Raw genomic sequence first — 22,213 nt, 5'->3', positions numbered from 1 at the left:
AGAAGAAGTAGTCTGAGAGGTTAGGAGAACAATCCATGATGTATTGGGCCTGAATAGGAAAGAGAGCATTGAAAGAAGAAGGGATATTGTTAATTTTATTAAGTGCTGCTGAGAATTCGAGAACCATGAAACCCCAATTGCCCATCCTTTTCTTTCCTTTCCTAATTCCTATTTCATAGCAAGCTGCTTCTTCCTAGCTTGTCAGATTCTATATAAGTATCAGATGGCCCATCCTTTCCTGTAGTGTCCCATGGTTCCCTTTCCTTTACTTCTTTCCTCACTGAGCCACCTGTATTGTAAGAATCTCAAGATTTTTATATGAAGTGAGCCAATCACTGTTTACAGATGGGGACATGAGGACACACACTACATAAGTCATTCAGAATCACAGCCAGAAAATTGGCATTAGCTAATTTTTACTGATGGTTTTCATGTGAGACACCAATCTTCAGTGTTCCCATGCCAGTCATAACCAGGGCTCAGATGTTGGCTTCTACTATTCAGTTATTTAACACTCTAGGGAAATTAAAAGAGCTCTCAATAGGCAAACAACCCCAAGACAACCCCCTGAAATCATTAAAATGCCACTATGTTGCATAGTAGAATGAAAAGGGATGTTAGCATTGAACTCTGAATCTCTTGGTATCAGTTTTCTCAGTTGGGAATAATAGGGTTCTACCACAAAACTGCTCAATTTTGCAAATAGCTAAAATTTGATATAGAGTTTATACTCCCTTAAAATAATGCTATTAGGGGTTAGATGGATAAAAATCACATATTACACTGGTCTTCTGCATGGCAGTGGAAGAGATGTTTTACGTGACTAATGGCACATGATTTGTCCTTCACTACAACTTTGAGTAGCAAAGTGATTTTTAATGGTTTTTTTGTTTTGTGGTCAAGTTTTTTAAAAAACTTTTAATGGAGTTAACTTCTGCAGTTTTATTTAAGGAAACTTTAAATGTTTTTCAAGCTATTACCTAACAACACTATAATCTCTATGTGAAAAGTATAAGTGTCCATTATGGTACTGAAGAATAATATAGTTCTTTATTGCTTTCTACTTCTGTGCCTTCCCTCAAATAGTAGACTGTCAAAAAACCTTTCTGATGTAATTGCAATTGTGAATAATGGCACCTCCTACTACCTGTTAGTTTTCAGTTTCTTATCTGCTATGTATTCTGAAAACATATAGAAAAGCTTCTTTAGAATTTCATGGTAAAAAGAATCTAGAAGGTTCTGAAGGAGCTTGAACCTAATGACCAAAAATAAAAGTTAATATTGTCACATTCTAATTTTGGGCAAGTGTTTAAAAATGTACATGTTTCATATTATTTCTTATCTCAATCCTGTAAGATAGCTACTATTATTATCCCTAATTTACAGATAGGGTAAATGAGGCTCAAGTTGGTCATTCTCCAATAAGCAAGAATCCTGAGTGGAGTCTTTTATTGTTTTGAATCCCCCCTCAAAAACTGGTAGAGCAACTGTTTAGGCAGGCAAATAAATAAAAAGCCCATGGACAACACCTACTACATAACAAAGTAACAGGAATTCTCTTGAATCTCAAAATATATGTGGGAAGGGACCAATTTCTAATAGCGACTCCTATAATACCAATAACTGTTGGAATGCAGGGAAAAAAAAAACATGGCCCAAAAATAAACAACAGCAAGTTAAATTGGACAATCCATGAACAGGGGTGGAAACTGGGAGAAGACTTTGCAGGCTCCAATGAGAATGAGGGGAGGGGAAAAGAACTGCAGAAAGACTTAATGATATTGGTAGGTCTAGACCTAGACTCTATGCACTTGCCAAACTAACCAACCAGAATTCCTTCCAGTTCGCCATCCTATACTGAAGAGAGACTAATGGGAAGAGAATTCAAATTGAGTTTGTTGGCTTAATGTATATCTCTAAAATAATCTGGCATAAAGTCTATGAGTTCCCATTTGGGTTATTGGCCTTGACCTTGCAAATGTCAGCGGTGAGTCTCCTTCTGAATATTAGGGCTGTGGCTGCTCTCTACCTTCAAATCACAGGGGCCACAAAGTGGCTTCAGGGAATTGCAAGTACAGTTGCTCCTCCAGACAATCAAGTAAGTGGAGTCAAGGCTATCCAAAAAAATCCATTCTACTTAGCTAATCTGAGTTTGAGAATATGAACTAATTTTAATTTTCCTACCCGTATAAGCATAGGTCATATATTAGTGGCTGTTTTGTTTTGTTTTTCAAAGACTAGAGAAACTTCTCTAAGAGAAACTCATAGCTTGTTTCTTCTCATATTTCTCAAAAGTCATTAAAGATACTCAGAAAATTGTGATGCAAAGGTATTTTTAATAGTGTGAAGAATTTTCTTTGCCTAATTTCCTATCAAGCGGGCCTCAAATCATGAGAAATGTGATCCCTAGCCGTATTCTTTTTACACCTACACAGTGTTGCATGTTTAATAATCTTACTTACAAATTAAATTCATTTTTCTTTTTTTTTGAAGAATTTGTTTATTTGACAGAGAGTGAGAGAGAGTGCAAGCAGGCAGAATGGCAGGCAGAGGTAGAGGGAGAAGCAGGCCCCCACTGAACAGAGAGCTTGATGTGAGGCTTGATCTCAGGACCTTGGGATTATGACCTGAGCCGAAGGCAGATATTTAGCAGACTGAGCCACCCATATGACCCTAAATTCAGTTTCAGAGCATTTTGGCAGTGAATTTTTTTCACCATTTTTTCAAAGAGGGTTCTTTTATTTAGTAAGGAGAAAAGAAGGGATTTTAGTATAGAATTTTAAAAGTGTCATCACTATTTTAATAAAAAATGTAGGACAGGAAAACATTTTAAATATCTAGCAAGTAAGTGCCCAGGCTAGAACCTGGTGTTCATTAACTCCTCAGCTCTGGCTGAGTCTCCCAGAATATGTGATTCTAACACAGAACAGTTTTTCTCACATAAGCAGCTTCAAAGATTTGTTCTGAAGGGCAGAAGCTCCAGGACACTACAATAAACTAGGGCTACCATAACAAATTACCATGTACTTCCTGGCTTAAAGCAACAGAAATTTATTTTCTCAGTTTTCAAGGCCAGGAGTCTGAAATCAAGGTGTTGGTAAGCTGCATTCCCTCTGAAGCCTCTCGAGGAGAATCCTTCCGTGCCTCTTCCAGCTTTGGGCGGTTCCAAGCATCCTTGACTTGTGAGCATAACTCCAATCTCTACCTGTCCTTGCATGGTCTTTTTGGGTGTGCCTCTCATGGGCCCATCCTAATACAAGATAATCTCATCTCAAGATCCTTAATTTCATTATATCTGCAAAGACCCTCTTTCCAGATAGAATCTTATTTGGAAGAGAGTCCATTCCAACAAACAGATTTTATTTTTGAAAGCTACTATTCAATCCACTACAATGACTCATCTATAGATAAGTAGGGGAGGTCTTTTCATATAGAAAATCTATCATATCTTGAAAATAGGTTATACTATCTATCAGCATCATCTAGTAAGATTATACTGTATTCTTTCAAAATATTAATTACAAACAAAAAACTTATCAACCTATGACTTTTAATTAAAGAAATTTACATCTTGAGTTGATATTCTGAGTCACAATAAAAGTAAATGCACTTTTATTAGCATGAACAAATTTTATTTTTGAGAAAATTAATAGTTCATTATGAAGCTTCTCAGAATTGTGAATTATACATTAAAATCAGTTTCTTGGGGATGCCTGGGAGGCTCAGGGATTGATCGTCTGCCTTTGCCTCAAGGCATGATCTTGGAGTCCCAGGATCAAGTCCCACATCCGGCTCCCTGCATGGAGCCTGCTTCTTCCTCTGCCTTTCTCTTTCTGTATCTCTTATGAATAAATAAATAAAATATTTAAAAAATAATAAAATAAAATAAAATAAAATAAAATAAAAATAAAACAAAGATTTTCTTAAAAAAATAAATTAATTAAATAAATAAAATCAGTTTCTTGTACTGGGATGTTAAAGGGATAATCTTGTACCCTAGAAATAAAAGCAAAGTCAGAAAGAGACAGACAGAAAGTGCATTCTATCACAGCAATGTTATGCTTGCTGCTCCTCTTATAATCTGGTAGGAAATACTTGTGTTTACTCCTACCCAGGAAGAATAATTAGCTAAAAGGAAGAAAATCAGTAAAGACTACAGCACAGAGTTGGTGGATCCTAATTTATTTTTGAGCCTCTCATCCTTTTAGTTTGTTTCTCCACCAACAATATAAATTCTACAAAGTCAAAATCTTATCCTACCTTATAAAACATTTTTATGTAGACTCTGAGAATTAATCTTTGGGGAAGAAAATATTAGAAACCTTGTGTTTTTTTCAGAGCTGATTCTTAAAATGTCCAGTGATCTAGTTCAACAAAGACATTGATGCTCAGCAAACGTGTCATTTGTCCCTCTACATCTTCCAGGCTCCTTGCAGTGGAAAGGGACCTTGTGACTACTTCTGGACAATGAAATGTGAGCTGAAGCAATAAATGTCATTTCCTATTTAAGGCAGGGAGAAACACTTCATGATTCTCCAGTTCTGCTCTTTTCCCTTCAGGGTAAGAGTAAAGGTCACATGTTGTTAATGGCAGAACTACAAGTTTGAAACAACCTGTATCTCTGAGCCAGCACACGGAATTCAGCACCCTGGAGAGTTCCAAAACCTAAAGTAGGTTTTACATGAGTGAAAAATAAACTATTATTTTAAGACCTTGAGATTTGGGGATAGAGTATTACCACAATATAAACTTATTCTACTATGTCTTATATATCCAAGTTGTTTGATATGAACTAAAGTAATCCCTTAATAGATGTGAAATAAAATTAAATGCTACAAAGTAGACAGTTAAATTTGCTGCTTAAAAACTGCACTCTGGAGTGCCTGGGTGGCTCAGTCCATTAAGTATCTGCCTTCGGCTCAGGTCATGATTCTGGGGCTCTTTGCTCAGTGGGGAGTCTGCTTCTCCCTCTCTTTTCCCTCTGCCCCTCTCCCTCCCCCTTTCCCTACTTGTTTTCTTTCTCTCTTAAATAAATAAAATCTTTAAACAAAAAACAAACCCACACCCTTTTTGATGCTTTTGTTACTGTTAAAAGAAAAAATGGTCTTATGATTCTGGACATGGGCAGTAATCCTCATCTTCAATTTTACTAACAGAAAGATCTGTGATTGCAAATTTCTCTCATACTTTTCTTAACCCTCATTAATTTTTTTCACACAGTAAAGTTGTATGGGAAAACCTGAAAGCCATAATACCAATGATTTTCTCCTTTATGTGACTCAGTTAAAATTTGTTTCTGCCTCATCACATTAGGAATAAGATGCTTTCCTTTTACTCATAGGCTGACAATTTTTTTTTTAAATTTTTATTTATTTATGATAGTCACACACACAGAGAGAGAGAGAGAGAGGCAGAGACACAGGCAGAGGGAGAAGCAGGCTCCATGCACTGGGAGCCCGACGTGGGACTCGATCCCGGGTCTCCAGGATCGTGCCCTGGGCCAAAGGCAGGCGCCAAACCGCTGCGCCACCCAGGGATCCCTAGGCTGACAATTTTTATTTAGGTTTCCAATTTGGGAAATATAAAAAAGAATCATAATACCAAAGGGAACATTTTTTTTCTATTCAATTCTCCCTTTTTTGGAATTATATGACAATCATAGGCTATGGCTGTAGTTTTAAGTCTTGTGAGCCACCTAAATGAGCCTTTTCTTTGATACATTTTTACATCTTCATTGAAACATCAACCATTAGCAATCTTGACAAGAAAGAAACATATAACCCATCTACTTACCCCTAACCAGTAGAGATTACTAACATATACTAAAATAACCTGCAATCCAAAGACCCTTTGGGAACCAAACTGTGTATATGAATCAAAGCTATTATAACTACTTATAGAGATTCTCTGAATAAAATTGGTAACCTGGTGAGAGAGAGGTTGGTGAGAGCTATATGTACTTTTCCTGTCAAGATTACTAACTGCTGATATAGTTCAATGAATATATAGACTAACTTCTCCTAAGCAGGAAGAAACACAACTTGTTTTATAGGTAATAGAAATCCCTCATTCCTATACATCCATGCAATACTATTAAAATAAATTATTATAATACAATTTAATACTGCTTTAAGAGGTTATATTATCTAATAGGGAGATGTCAATTTTAAAGAGCATTTCCTGCTGCTTTATTTGGACATTATGAATTGAAAGCAGAGTGAAATGGGAGAGGAAGTGCATTCTTTCTTCTAGCAAACTTCTAGGGCCCCTTGCACTTTTTTTCTACTGGTGAAATATTACAAGAACTGGAACAATATAGATTTGGATTATAATCCCAGCAGGTTAGATCTGTGGGAGGATTTCTTTTTGTGTGGATACCAGGAAACAGTAATCATCTTAAGCTGTTTAGGCTAAAGCATGAATTAAACAAAAAAATCAACAGTTAACTCTATTTATCTGCACATTTCCATCCTTTCAAATTGTACAAACAAGTGTCATCCTAAAATGTTTTATTTATTTAAATGAGGATTAAATGGGAGTATTGGGAGACTGAAGGGCTTTATTCCAACAAAAAAAAAAGTTATTTTTGAAAGATAAGAGGGAAATGCATTAGTAAATCCATGATGTATGCTGTGAAAATCCCTCCAAAGCTACATTCCAAGGCCAGGTGGATGACTGACCCACTATTGACTTTATCTATGGATTCACCTCTTTTGCAGGACAATTAAGGCAATATGGTACTAATATGAGTAATTAGATCTTAATTAAACTCTTGGGCTGTAATTAGTAGACAATGGTGATGGCGTGATCTTCATTATAAACTGGCAGCTGCACATTCATTTATTTTAGTTGTCTAGTGCTCTTTGCACAAAGACAGGATAAATAACCCGGGGAAATTGGTAGCCATTTTGACTTTTCCTAAATAAATCCAGCAAGTTAGTTTTATTGTTTAATTTCAGTTGAGGCTCAGACTACTGAGGGTGATTTTAAAGACCAAGGAGAGAAAATTTTAATGCAGAGTATTTAACAAATAATAAATCCAATAGGCTTTACCCTACTGCTGTCTCTATTAATAATTTACTCCTGCATGTCCCTGTCCCCACCCTGTATATAAACTACTAATAGCACTAATTCATTATAACCTGACCTTTCCATTCCTCCTAAGCTTTTATTCTGTGAAAAGTGAAAAGTGTTCTGAAACCACTGAGAAATCCCACAAACAGTAGCATATAGTTTACGGCATGACCTGGCCCTGTTATTAAAAAGGAGATTCTTGGTAGATGCAGGACTAAAAAGACACACACACACACACACACACACAAAGAAAATCCTAATGTGTTCTCTCACAAAAATGGAAGATTTCACTCTTTTAATAGGTTCTTTATGAATACTCTTTGAAGGGAAAATCATAGTGCTTTCAATAAATGTCCTTTCAATAAATGTCCTTTTGTTTTGTTTTGTTTCCTTCACAAACTGCATCTCCTTTCCTATATCTTGTGGATCACAGTTTATTAAAAGGATTCAATCTACAAAGGAAAAGAGAATTAATATGCTACTTCAAGACCTGTTTCTTGAGGGGGCAGAAATGTTATAGTCTAGTATCATTCCTCTATTTTAACTTGATTCAACACTTCAACTTGAATCTACTTGAGTCAATAATAATAATAATAAACAGATTTTTCTGTATTCCGTAGGAAAGAATAGAATTATAGGTAGAATACATTTGAAATGCACAAAGCATAATATATATATATATATATACACATATATATATGCAGACTTATATCTGTATAGATGGAGAGCTATTTTTTTTAAGATTTTATTTATTTATTCATGAGAGACACAGAGAGAGAGAGGCAGAGACACAGGCAGAGGGAGAAGCAGGCTCCCTGCAGGGAGCCTGATGTGGGACTTGATCCTGGGACTCCAGGGTCACGCCCTGGGCAGAAGGTGGCGCTAAACCGCTGAGCCACCCAGGCTGCCCTAGATGGAGAGCTATTAATAATTATGTAGTAAAATAAGTAGTAATCAATAGATGATTTGAGGACACCTGGGTGGCTCAGCGGTTGGGCATCTGCCTTTGGCTCAGGGCATGATCCCCGAGTCCTGGAATCGAGTCCCACATCGGGTTCCCTGCATGGAGCCTGCTTCTCCTTCTGCCTCTGTCTCTGCCTCTCTATGTCTCTCATGAATAAATAAATAAAATCTTAAAAAAAAATCAACAGATGATTTGAATAACATGATAAAATATAAACACTAAATTAGTATAAAACAGTAGAGCTAACATTTTTTGAACTGGTATATATAAGCCAAGTAAAATCTTGGGTATTTTACGTGCAGTCTCATTTAAACTTCAAAATAATGCAATCAATGGATACGTTTATAATCTGAGTCTTACAAGTTAGGGAAGTAAGGCAGAGCAAGGTTAATTATGTAGAATGGGGTTTAGTAGATATTTAATTGATTGAATTAACAATCTACAATTATAAATATATAAAATATTTGACTTATGTATGTTAATATGTAATATATAAGTATATAAAATGTAAATTAAAATATAATATAAATGTATATTTAATATGTAATACAAATATATTTGCACAGTTGACCCTTGAACAACACAGAAATGAGGGTACTACCCCCCTGTGTAGTCAAAAATCTGCATGTAATTTAAAAAATCTTAACTACAAATACACTACTGTAGACTAGAAGCTTTGCCAATAACCCAGTTGATTAACACATATTTTGTATATTATATGTATTATATACAATATTCTTATAACTAAGAAAAAGAAAATGTTATTAAGAAAATAAGAAAGAAAAAATAGATCTACAGTACTATACTGTATTTATTTTTTAAATCTGGGAATAAATGGACCCATATAGTTCAAACCAATGTTATTTAAGGGTCAACTGTATATATTTAAATAAATCTCTGATTGGTGATAGTAATTCAATCAAAAATAAGTATTAATCCCTATTCTAAATTAACCTTGCCATGTTTTATACAGAGTACAGAACATACAAATATATAGATACTAAGGAAAGGGAGAGAGAATTCTCACGTCTATGAGCTTTGCATTTCTATAATCTTGAGAGTGAGATCTTGTTGCACCCTTTTATCTGACTTTTTTTTTCAAGGATGTTTTTATACTAAAAAGAAATAATGTATTTGGAACAAAGATAGGCTCACTTATAGCCTTGAAAGATAATAGTGTTACCCTCCAGAGCAGAGAACTGGCATGCTGTCTGTTACAAAAGATTCAGATTCTCTAAACTGAGTCCCTCTCCTATAAGGCAGTCCATTGTGTGTACCAGTGTTACATGATCCTCTTCACATCTTCACTGAAATTAGATTTTTTAAATTGAAGTGGAAGTTAGTTTTTTTAATTGAAGTATAAATGACATACAATATTCTATTAGCTTCATCATAGTTATTCAATATTTTTACACATTATGAAATGATCTTATGATAAGTCTAGTTACTATCTGTCACAATACAAAGTTATTACAATATTATTAACTATATACCCTATACTGTACATTATTACATCCCCCTGACTTATTTTGTAACTGGAATTTTGAACCTTTTAATCACTTTCACCTATTTGCCCATGCCCCAAAACTGCCCCCTTTGGTAACAGTTTGTTTTATGTATCTGTGAGTATGTTTCTGTTTTGCTTTATTTATTCATTTGTTTTATTTTTTAGATTCCACATATAAGTGAAATCATTTGGTATTGGTCTTTGTGTGGCTTATTTCACTTAGCATAATACCTTCTAGGTCCATCCATGACATCTCAAATGGTAGGAGTTTATTCTTTTTTTATGATTATTACACTATTTTGATTTTTTAAAATTTTATATATTTTATTTATTTATTCCTGAGAGACGCACAGAGAGAGGCAGAGACATAGGCAGGGAGCCCGATGTGGGACTGGATCCCCAGATCAGGATCACACTGTGAGCTGAAGGCAGATGCTCAACTGCTAAGACACCCAGGCATACACTATTTTGATTTTTGAATTTCTGTACTCTTTGAAATCTGGAGCATGATACCTCTAGCTTGTTCCTCTTTCTAAAGATTGCTTTGGCTATTTGAGGTTTTTGTGATTTCATACAAATTTTATGATTATTCCAGTTCTATGAAAAAAAAACCCTTGGTATTTTGGTAAGAATGTCATTGAATCTGTAGATTGCTTTAGTTAATATGGACATTTTAACAATATTAATTATTCTAACCCATAGTCACAGAATATGTCTTGATTTATATGTGTTTTCTTCAATTTCTCTCATCAATGTCTAATAAGATTCAGTGTACAAGTCTTTCACATCCTGGGTCAAAATTATTTGCAATTGTAAATGGAATTTTTTTTTAAAATTTCTCTTCCTGATAGCTTGTTTTTAGTGTATAGAGACACTAAAACACACTTTCTGTGTTAATCTTGTATCCTGCAACTCTACTGAATTAATTTATTAATTTTTGGTGGAGACTTTAGGGTTTTCTATATATACTATCATGTCATCAGTGAAGGGTGATAGTTTTACTTCTTCCTTTACAATTTGAATGACTTTTAGTTCTTTGTCCTTCCTAATTGCTATAGCTAGGACTTAAAGTACCATGTTGAATAAAAGTGGCAAGCATGGGCATTCAAGTCTTGTGTTTGATTTTAGAGGAAAAACTTTCAACTTTTTTTCATTGAGTACGATGTTAGCTCTGAGTTTGTATTATAGGGCCTTTATTATGTTGAGGTGAATTCCCTCTGTACTCACTTTTTTGAGAGGAATTATCCTAAATGGATGTTGAATTTTGTCTGATGCTTTTTCTGTGTCTATTGAAATCATATGATTTTTATCCTTTGCTTCGTTAATGTGGTATATAACACTGATTGATTTGCAGATGTTAACCCATCCTTGCATCCCTGGAATAAATGCTACTTGATCATGCAGTATAATTCTTTTCATTAATTTTTGAATTTAGTTTGCTAATATCTTGTTGAGGTTTCTGCATCTATATTCATCAGAGATATTGGCCTGTAATTTTCTTTCTTTCTTTCTTTCTTTCTTTCTTTCTTTCTTTCTTTCTTTTCTTTCTTTTCTTTTTTTCTTTGTAATGTATACGCATGATTTCAGTATCAGGATAATGCTGACCTTTTAAAATGAATTTGGAAGCCTTTCTTTTTCTTCAGTGTTTTGGAATACTTTGAGAAGGATAGGTGCCAGCTGTACTTTAAATGTTTGTTAGATTGACCTGTGAAGTTATCTGCTCATGGACTTTTGTTTTCTAGTAAGTTTTTTTCTTTTTAATTATTGGTTCAATTTAATTACTTGTAATAGATGTATTGAGATTTTCTATTTCTTTGTGATTCAGTCTGGGAAGATTATATGTTTCTAGGAATTTATTCATTCTAAGTTGTCCGTTATGTTTGTGTATAATTATTTGTATGATCCTTCATATTACTATGGTACCAAGTACAGCTTTTCCTCTTTGATTTCTGATATTATTTATTTGGGTCCTCTCATCTTTTCTTGATAAATTTGACTAGAGGTTTATCCATTTTACATATCTTTTCAGAGAACTAGCTTTTAGTTTTATTGCTCTTTTGTATTTTTTTTAAAAAAATCTCTATTTATTTCTGCTCTGATCTTTATTTTCCTTATTCTCCCTGTCTGTGGGCTTTGTTTGTTCTTCTTTTTCTAGTTCCTTTAGATATAATGTTAGATTGTCTATTTGGGATTTTTCTTGTTTTGTGGTTGTCCTATATCACTATAACCTTTTAGAAGTGCTTTTGCTATATCCCATAGATTTTTTAAAGTTGTGTTTCCATTTTAATTTGCTTCAGGTTATTTTTTATATCCTCTTTGATTTCTTCATTGATCCACTAGTTTCATGTTGTAGCATGTTATTTAGCCTCTACATATTTGTGTTTTTCCTATTTTTTTTTTCTCTTGATTGATTTTTAGTTTCATATTGTTGTGGTTGGAAAAGAAGATATTATTTCAGTCTTCTTTTGTGATCTAACAGGTGATCTCTCCTGGAGAATGTTCTGAGTACACTTGAAAAGAATGTGTATTCTGTAGTCTTCAGAATATAATTTCTTATATATCTATTAAGTTCATCTTGTCTAATGTGTTGTTAAAGCCTGATGTTTCCTCATTAATTATTTTGGCTAGATTATCCACTGATGTAAATGGGATATAAAGTCCCCCACTTGTATCATATTACTTTTAATTTCTCCACTTATATTTGTTTCATATATTTAGTGTTCCTATGTTGGGTACATAAATATTTACTAATTTTATATTCTCTTTTAGGATTGACCCTTTTATCATTATGTAGTGTCCTTTGTCTTTTACAGTCTTTGTTTGAAAGTTTGTTTTGTCTAAGTATTGCTACACTAGCTTTCTTTTTGTTTCTATTTGCATAAAATATATTTTTCCATCCCTTCACTTTCAGTCTGTGTACATTTTTAGATATGAGGTGAGTCTCTTATAGGTAGCATATATATGGGTCTTTCTTCTTTTATCCAGTCACTGTTTGTATTTTGATTGGATCATTTAATCAATTTACATTCAAAGTAACTATTGATAGGTATGTATTTATTATTATTTTGTAAATTGTTTTCTGGTAATTTTTGTAGTTATTCCCTGTTCCTTTCTTCTTCTTTTGATCTCTTCCTTTGTGATTTTATTGTTTTCTTTAGTGTTCTTTCCAGTTCCTTCATATTCCTTTTTTATGTATCTATTGTAGGTTTTTGTTTTGTGGTTATCATGAGGTTCATATATATATTGACCTATACATACCAGTTTATTTTAAGCTTGAACATATTTTACAAGCAGTATATTTTTATCCTCCCACCTTATTTTATGTTTTAGCATGTTATTTGGCATCTTTTTTATTTTGTGTATCCCATAACACTTATTATAGTTGATTTTACTATTTTTATCCTTTCACTTTCATACTAACTTTTTAAGTGGCTGATTTACTGCCTTTACTATATATTTGCTTTTACCAGTGAGATTTTTTTCCTATTTTAAAATTTCTTCTTTTCCACTTAAAGATCCTTTAACATTTCTTATAAGGCTGATTTAATGGTTCTGAATTGCTTTTGTTTGTCTGGGCATCTGTCTCTCCTTCAACTCTGAATAATATATTTGCTGGGTAGACTATTCTTGATTGTAGATTTTTTTCCTTTTCAGCACTTTAAACACACCGTGCCATTTTCTCTAGCTTGTGAAGTTTCTGCTGAAAAATCAGCTTATAGTCTTTTGTTGTGCCCAAGATTACCTATCTGAGAAACCACCAAGGAGCCAACACCGATGCAAACACACGAGGGTTTATTTACAAGCTTGAGCTTGAGTCCAAGTATGCCTGACACAGCGGAGCAGGGACTTGGACCCGGAGGTGGGTTCCAGCTTCATTTTATGGGCTGGTCTAGGGGACCTCCAGAAGCGGTGGAGGAATTTCTCAAGTTCTGTTTATATTCTGATATGGGGCTTTCAAGGGCATTGAGCTCTGTTCTCATTCTAATATGGGGCTTCCTGCCACTGGCTTTGGCTCTGTTCTCATTCTAATATGGGGCTTTCTAAGGTGTTAAGCTGTAAGCTGTTGTTTTTTTGTTTTTTTTTTTTTTTGTTTTTTTTTCCCTGTAACTGAAGTACTGTAAATTTCAGTTCATATTCACAGGGGCCTGGGATGGCTGTACTTGTGCTAATGCTAAACTTAAGGTGTTATGGCCTTAATTTTCTCAGCCTCCACATTATAATTGCTTTTTTGTATGTGACTCTTTGTTTTCTTTTGCTGCTTTTAAGATTTTTTTTTAGCTTTAACTTTACTATTTTAATTATAATATGTCTTAGTGTATATCTTTTTGTGTTCATCTCATCTAGGATTCTGTGCTTCCTGGACATGAAAGTGTTTCTTTACCCAGTTTAGCAAATTTTCACTATTATTTTTCAAATAATTTTTTTGCCCATTTCTTTTTTCTCCTTCTGGGACCCCTATGATGCAAATGTTAGGACATGTGATAATATCTCAGAGGTCTCTTAACCTATTTTTTAAAAAAATACTTTTTCCTTTTTGCTGTTCACTATCCCTTCTATTTTTTTTAAGATTTTTATTTATTTATTCATGAGAGACACAGAGAGAAAGAGAGAGAGAGAGAGAGAAGCAGAGACACAGGTAGAGGGAGAAGCAGGCTCCATGCAGGGAGCCTAACGTGGGACTCGATCCCGGGTCTCCAGGATCATGCCCTGGACTGAAGGCGGCACTAAACCACTGAGCCACCCGGGCTGCCCATCACTATCCCTTCTTCTGCATTCTTTAATCTACTGTTGATTTCCTCTAGTGTATTTTTCATTTACTTATTGTATTCCTCAGCTCTAATTGGTTCATCTTTATATTCTCTATCTTTTGTTGTAGTTCTTACTGAGTTCATCCACTCTTCTCTCAACTCTAGTGAACATCTTTATTACAATTACTTTGAAGTCTTTATTGGGCAGATTGGGTATCTCCATTTCATGTAGTTCTTCTTCTGAGGCTTGTATTGTTCTTTCATTTGTAACATATTCTACTGTTTCCTCATTCTGTTTGACTTTCTGTATTTTATTCTATGAATTAGGTAGAATAATTACCTTTTCCAGTCTTAAAGTAGTGGCCTTGTGTAGGAATATCCCAACTGTTGATGGCATGTGCTTGGTGACTTTGGTTAGTTGGCTAGAGTTGGTATAGGTGAAGGCCAGGAATTCCAGAGTGTTTTGCTGTGTGGTCACCCTAATGGGATGGCTGGCGCTTCATTAGCCTTTGACCAGATGTTTCTGGGCAGTCTGTACCAGAGCTTCCCTGGTGAGATGGCTGAAACTGGAGCAAATGTGGGCCAGGGGGCTTCCAGGATACACTGGCTGGGGTTACTCTGTGAGATGGCTGGAGCTGGAGTGGATATAGCCAGTGTGCTTTGTGCAGGGGGTGCCTTGGTGGGACAGCTGGGGATTTCCCAGTGAATGCCATTCTAAGGCTACCTTCGTGGGATGGCTGGGAATTTCCCAGTGAATGCCATTCTAAAGCTACCTTTGTGGGGTGGATGGAATTAGAGTAGGTGCAGGCAAAAGCCACCTAGTGGGGGATGGCTGGAGTTGTGGGCTAGAGTCTCAAACTCACTGCAGTGGCTCTAGCAGATTGGCTAGAGCACCTAGACCCTACTCCTGTCTGCACTATCAAGGTGAAGGAGAAATGTACACAATGGTACTTTCTAGCACTTTTGACCCCAGAGAGAGTTCCAGCAGTTTTTTCCAGCATTTAGCAAATATTCTAGGGTAAGTCACTTATAGTAGTTTCCCATTAAACTACTGTGTGTGTGTGTGTGTTTGTGGTTTTTGTTGTTTTGTTTTTGTTTTTGTTTTCTGTGCTTTAAACTGGGTGAATGGGTGATGGGCACTGAGGGGGGCACTTGAGGGGATGAGCACTGGGTGTTATTCTGTATGTTGGCAAAGTGAACACCAATAAAAAAATAAATTTATTATAAAAAAATAAAAATTAAAAAAAATAAACTGGGTGAATGTGTGTACTGGCCCTCCAGTGATATCTCTCCCTATTGTGTGTGGTACTGTGGAGGTGCCATGTTACTGTGTTTCTATCTCTCCTGAACCTCTCAATGTGGTCCTTCTATCCTTGTTGAACAGAAGCTATTTAATCAGCCCTCAGTTCTTCAGGAGGAATTACTCCCTATATAGGTGATTTGTTGTGGCCGTGGAAATAAGTGAATTTAGGATCTTCCTTTGCTACTGGCTTGGACTCAAAAACTCTGGAAATTAGATTTGTGGAAGTATAATAACTTCTGATGCTCTGATTACTGACAATGGTGTGAGTAGTAAGTTCCTTTGTCTCTGACTTAAGTGTCTTGTGTCTTTTGGTAGCATCCATGAAACTGACAGGCTGATTTCTTAACTTACAAGTAGAGTGAAACCTCACCCTTTGTAAATTCTTTCCTGTTTTCTGATTTTTCTTGAAGTTCAAAAAGTAGCAAAAATTCACTTATTGATACTTTTATCTCTTTTTTTATTCCCACCAAACAGTGCTAACAGCAGATGGAGAGGAATATGAAAGGAGAATATAAAAGGGCTCAAGAAATGACTACTTGATTAAAAAAAACAAAAACAAGACACCCAAGCATAGACTTTATGTGCTTTGAGTGTCTTACTCCATCAAATGCTCTTGGAGCATTTGGGATTAGCTAACATGCTAACAAGATCCATATTCCCCTGAAAATCTAATCTGTCCCACATTCTTTCTCTAATGAGGTCCTGAATATTGCCCCCATAAAGTATAAGCTGACAGCATGGATATAGGTAGGTCATAGAAAAGCAGATCTTTAAAAGAGCTATTCTGTTGAGGGATAGCAATTCCCTGGAAACCAGGTTAATAAACACCATCTTCTTTTTAGTGGCAAGTGAAACAGATATCCTTCTTAAACTCTTTTACAATCCTAGATGTATTAGAAAGTGATACTCCTAATAGCAATTCCAATTTTTAGGTTCGTATCTCTAATAACAAGTGTATTCTATAATCATATAAATATTATTTTACTAAGCCTGGAATGTCACTATGATTTGAAAAGTGATAACAATCTTTAAAGATAATGTTAACTAAACATAGATCTGTTTTGCTGTAGGAAACAAATCTTTAAAACATTTGGAAAAATTCTATGGTAACTTTCATGTTTTTTTAAAAATTTATACCTAAAACAACTGATTTATTTGGGATTTGTTTGTATGATTTTATTTAGCTGTTTTAATTATAGGCCAGTGTGCAAGTTTTCCCCACCCTTTGTACATCCAGGTTATCCTGGATTTGCGAAGCAGTTGGTTATGTTTCTGCAGGTGTGGTAAAGTGTGTCTTTGCTATATGAGGTAGGGTTATGCTTACCATTTGAAGAAGCCAACTCCCAGATTTCTGCCCTCATACAGTAAATGCTTATGTTTAATTGCACTGTGCAGGTGCTTTTGGTTGCTAGAGTGGAATACTCTACTTCATATAGTCATTCAGGGATCCAGGGTATTGGAGGTTGTAACATCATCAATGAATGTCTTTCAAGATCTTCTTGGATTGATATTTAGCTAGAAGAGAGGGAAAGAGATTATACAAAAACTATTTCTACTTCAAAACTACCTGGACCCAAGAGTATCACATATTACTTCTGCTCACATTCCATTGGCAGGAATTAATTACAAGGCCCTACTGACATACAAGGATGACCAGCAAGTATAATCTATGACTGAGCGGTCACTTCTTAAAGATAACTTCAAACTACTGAAGTGAGTCATGAATATCTATCTGGTAGAATAGCTTTCCCTGCTTTGTTTCCCACTCTTAACAATTATTCTCTAAGTCACCTTTAGAGACGTCTCAATATCTTAATAATGTGTTCATTTATTCTTATGAAATATTGTAAATGAACCTGAAAATAGGGTAGTGTAAATTTGCACAGACATACTGGTTATCTCTATAAGATGTTATGAAAATAGTAGCTTATCCTCCTCTCTGTCACAGATGGCTCTAAGTGCAATAAGATGATTTAAGGAAATAAAAAGTGACAGTTTTAAAATTTTTTCTTAAAAATCAGAAGTAATCTGTTTACTTATTGTAGCCAAATATTACATTCAGCTCATTCAAAAATAATTCAAACTGTGAAAATATAATTCTTCATATATGCTAAGGTCAGTGAGACATATGAGAAATTCTCAGTAAATGTCAGTTATGTAAAGTGAAGCTGTTCATACAGCTCTCATTTATTTGCACTTCTGTTCCTATGGTGAAAACATTTGATATTTATTTATTTTTTTTATTTTTAAATTTTTTTATTTATTTATGATAGTCACAGAGAGAGAGAGAGAGAGAGGCAGAGACACAGGCAGAGGGAGAAGCAGGCTCCATGCACCGGGAGCCCGATGTGGGATTCGATCCCGGGTCTCCGGGATCGCGCCCTAGGCCGAAGGCAGGCGCCAAACCGCTGCGCCACCTAGGGATCCCAACATTTGATATTTATAAGTAAGTTTAACTTTTCCATTTTAATCAGATTTTCTTTGGGAGCCAGGGCCATCTTGTATTTTCACTTCCAGCTTGGTTATTATGTCATCTTTACAGAGTTCACATGAGAAAAGGATTGTTTTACCTAAATTGACTTTGAGAAGGTATTTTGCCCTGCTTTCCCATTTAAACATGGTTAAAGACTAAGCTATTTCGAGGAAAAAGTTGGGAAGCATATAATCCCAAATCCCAGTTGAGAAACAGCCGCTATTTCAGTGGGAGAAGTTCATTGGTATTCTATATAAATATTATCACTAAATGAAATTAGATCTTAGATTATACATTTTAAAAAGTCTGCAGATACTGCTTTTTCCATTTCAATCCAGAGGATACTGTTCCTTTGGAAGTGCGCTGAGTGCCATTTGTGGTGCACTGGGTGTCATTTGTGTCTATAGGATTCTGTTTTCACATGCAAATGGATTAAACTAATAAAAAGGCAAGATAGTTCTACTTCCATACTGTAAAAAGAAATAGGAGGACCTTTCTAGAGACGTGACAGGGAAAGGGAGAGTAGGAATCATTCTAATTGTGGCAAATCTTAATAGAAGCTGAGAAGCTATTACAAAGGAAGAGAAATCCTACCACCTGTCAGAATCAGAAGTTTCATTTTTAGGCCAGAATATGCAGAGTATAGAAATAGTGCTTACCTTTGTTGGAAGGTCAGAATTGAGAAAGGACTATTTCAAGCATATCTAGATTTGTCAAGTCAATGCTTATAATTTTTCACCTATTTTTGATGTGATGATTTTGTCAGTTTTAAGAGCTGTGGTATTATTAGTTATCCCAACTATTTGACCAGAGGCCTGTTAGTAGATAAAACACTGTCTAAAGTCTTGTTCACAGTGCTTTCTGTTAATCTGTATATATGATTCTTGCTATTTAATCAAACTATTCTCTCAAAATATCAGGCATTTGATATATGCAAAAATAAATATAAAAATTATTAGGTCCAATTCCTACATATATGTGTCCAATTTTATGACTCATGCCATTTGGAACTACATTTTTTTAAGCCATAAAACACTTCTCAAACTGAAGACTCCCATTTTCCACTTTAATTCTCTTCTTTCATGTTTATGCTATTTATTGATGTTTCCACTAAAGTGGAAAATAGGGGATACAAAAAATCCTTGCTCAATTTTTTTAAAAATAGACTTTTCATTTTAATTGTTCTAGATTTACATAAAAGTTATGAAGAGAGTACAGAGAGTTCCTATATCTCCTATACACAGATTTCTCGATCATTAACATCTCATATTATTATAGTTAGTAATTTGTTACAGCTAATGAACAATATTAGTACATTATTAACGGAAGTCCATACTTTCTTCAGATTTTCTTAATTTTTCCAGATATCCTTTTCCTGTTTCATAATCTCATTCAGGATGCCACATATGTTTGTGATATCTCCTACTTCCTTTTGGCTGTGCTAGTTTCTCAGTGATAGGTTTGGGGGAGAAAACCCACAGAGTTAAAGCACTCTTCTCACCATACATATTAAGGGTACATTCTATCAATATGACTTATCACTATTGATGTTACCTTTGTGCTCCTGGCTGAGATAGTATTTTTCATATTTCACCACAATAATGTTATTCTTATCCCCTTTTCCAAAATATACTCTTTGGAAAGAAGTCACTATACACAGTTCACACTAAGGAATGGGGAATTGGGTTCCACCTGTTTGAATGAGGAATTCCAAATAATTTATTAATAAATTACTATATAATACATTATTAATTTTATTTATTAATTTTTAATTTATTATTAATAAATTTTTTGGAATTCTTCTGGATGGGAGATTTATCTATTCTCTTGATTTATTTATTCAGTCATTCACTTATGGACTCATGAATAATTATTTTACATTTTGAATTATCATCCAGTAGAAGTTATTTTATTCAATTTATTCTAGCTTTGGCTTTTGGGGGATCTTTCAGTTGACTTCTGTTTCCCTCTGACACAGCATCATTATGGATTTTTTTGGTTTGTGCTTCATTTCTGTTTTTTAGAGGTTTTATTTTTTATATTTTTGGGTTTTTTTTTTTTACCATTACAAGATGTTCCAAGTGCATTTTTTTGTTTTAATTTAAATTCCAATTAGTTAACAGTGTAATATTAGTTTCAGGTGTACAATAAAGTGATTCAATACTTCCATATATCACCTGATTCTCATCACAAGTGTATTCCTTAATCCACATCACCTATTTAACCCATCCCCCCACCTACTGAGATATCAGCTCACACCCGTCAGAATGGCTAAAATCGACAACACAAGAAACAGATGTTGATGAGGATATGGAGAATGGAGAAAGGGGAACCCTCTTGCACTGTTGGTTGGAATGCAAACTGGCGCAGCCACTCGGGAAACAGTATAGAGCATCTTCATAAAGTTAAAAATGGAAGTAACCTACAATCCAGCAATCACATTACTAAGTATTTACCTAAAGAATACAAAAATACTGATTCAAAAGGATATATGCACCCCGATGTTTAAAGCATCATTATCCAAGTGCATCTTGTATATCCACTGACACAGCCTTCTAGGAGGTCATTTCTGTAAGAAGCCCTACTTCCTTTATTGGAGAATTGTATTAGAATCCAACATCTGTTCCCTAGTTGTGCTAATTGCTACCTGAGTGTCAGCACTACTAGACTCTTTCAACTGACAGAGCAAACTATATGTATATAACTATATGTAACCATATAACTATATGTATATATCTATACACATTTCTATAAATACACTTATCTATAAATATTTATATTAAGTTACACATGAATTTATATTGATGTCATTAACTGTAATCAATTACCATATGGGCCATTCTAGACTTCTCCCGCTACTTATCTATAACTTCCTACTCCAAGAGAGAAACCTGGCTCCTAACATCTGCCATCCTTTACACTCTTTTGGTTACTATAGCTTTATAAGTCTTGAAATCAAATAACGTGAGTCCTCCATTGTTATTATTCTTCAATATTTTACTATTCTTTCTATATCCTTTGCCTTTCCATATAAATTTTAGACAGAATGTTGATATTTGTATACTAGCTTGTTCAGATTTTGATAGTGATTATGTTGAATAAACAGATCAATTTGTGAAGAATTATCATTGTAAGGATATTGAGTCTTTCATTACAGAAATGTGGAATATCTCTCCATTTATTTAAATCTTTGTTTCTTCCATCAGTGTTTTGGAGATTTTGGCATACAATTTTATACATGTTGTTAAATTTATACATTTTCCTTTTCTGTGCTATTGTAAGTAGTATTTTTGAATTTTAATTTCAGTTATTTGTTACTGGAATATAGAAAAGCAACTGAGCTTTATATATTGGTGTTGTATAAGGTGATATTGCTATACTCGCTTATTAGTCCCAGAAGTGTTTTTCTACAGATTCTTTGGAGATTTCTATACACTCATATCATCTACAGATAAAAACAGTTTTCTCTTTGTAGTCTAATTTTCTCTTATATTCTTGTTTTATTGTACTTGTTTCAGTATGAGATGGTAGGATGATCTCTTTTTTTCAGTCTTAGTGGAGAAGCTCCAGTCTTTTATCATTAACTATGATATTAAGTGTAGTTTTTTTTGTAGATATTTTTTATCAAGTTGAGAAACTTCTCATCTGTTCCAGAGTATTGAGAGTTTTTATCATGAATGGATGTTGGATTGTGTCAAATGCTTTTCAGCATCTTTCTTATTTTTCATCTTTGCCTGCTCACATGGTGGGTTATACTAGTACATTTCCAAATGTTAAGCCAGCTTTAGGTATTTGGAATAAATATGGTTTGTTCCTGGTGTGTAATTCTTTTTACATATTGGTGGATTCTATTTGCTGATGTTTTGTTAATGATTTTTGCATCTGTGTTCATGAGAGATATTTTCTGTTGCTTTCTTTTCTTGTAATGTCGTCTGTTTTACATATTAAAGTAATTCTGGCTTCAGAGAGTAAATTATAACATACTCCATCTGCTTGTATTTTCTGGAAAAGATTATGGAGAATGGGTACACTTTTTCCTTAAATATTTGGTGGAATTCATCAGTGAAAACATCTGGGCCTGGTAATTACTTTTTAAAAGGTTTTAAATTACTGATTCAATTTTAATGCTAAGTATAAAGCTATT

This window comes from Canis lupus, chromosome 12 (genome assembly GCF_003254725.2).
Source record: "Canis lupus dingo isolate Sandy chromosome 12, ASM325472v2, whole genome shotgun sequence".
NCBI classification, from domain to species: domain Eukaryota; kingdom Metazoa; phylum Chordata; class Mammalia; order Carnivora; family Canidae; genus Canis; species Canis lupus.
This window is presented reverse-complemented; position numbering follows the sequence as displayed.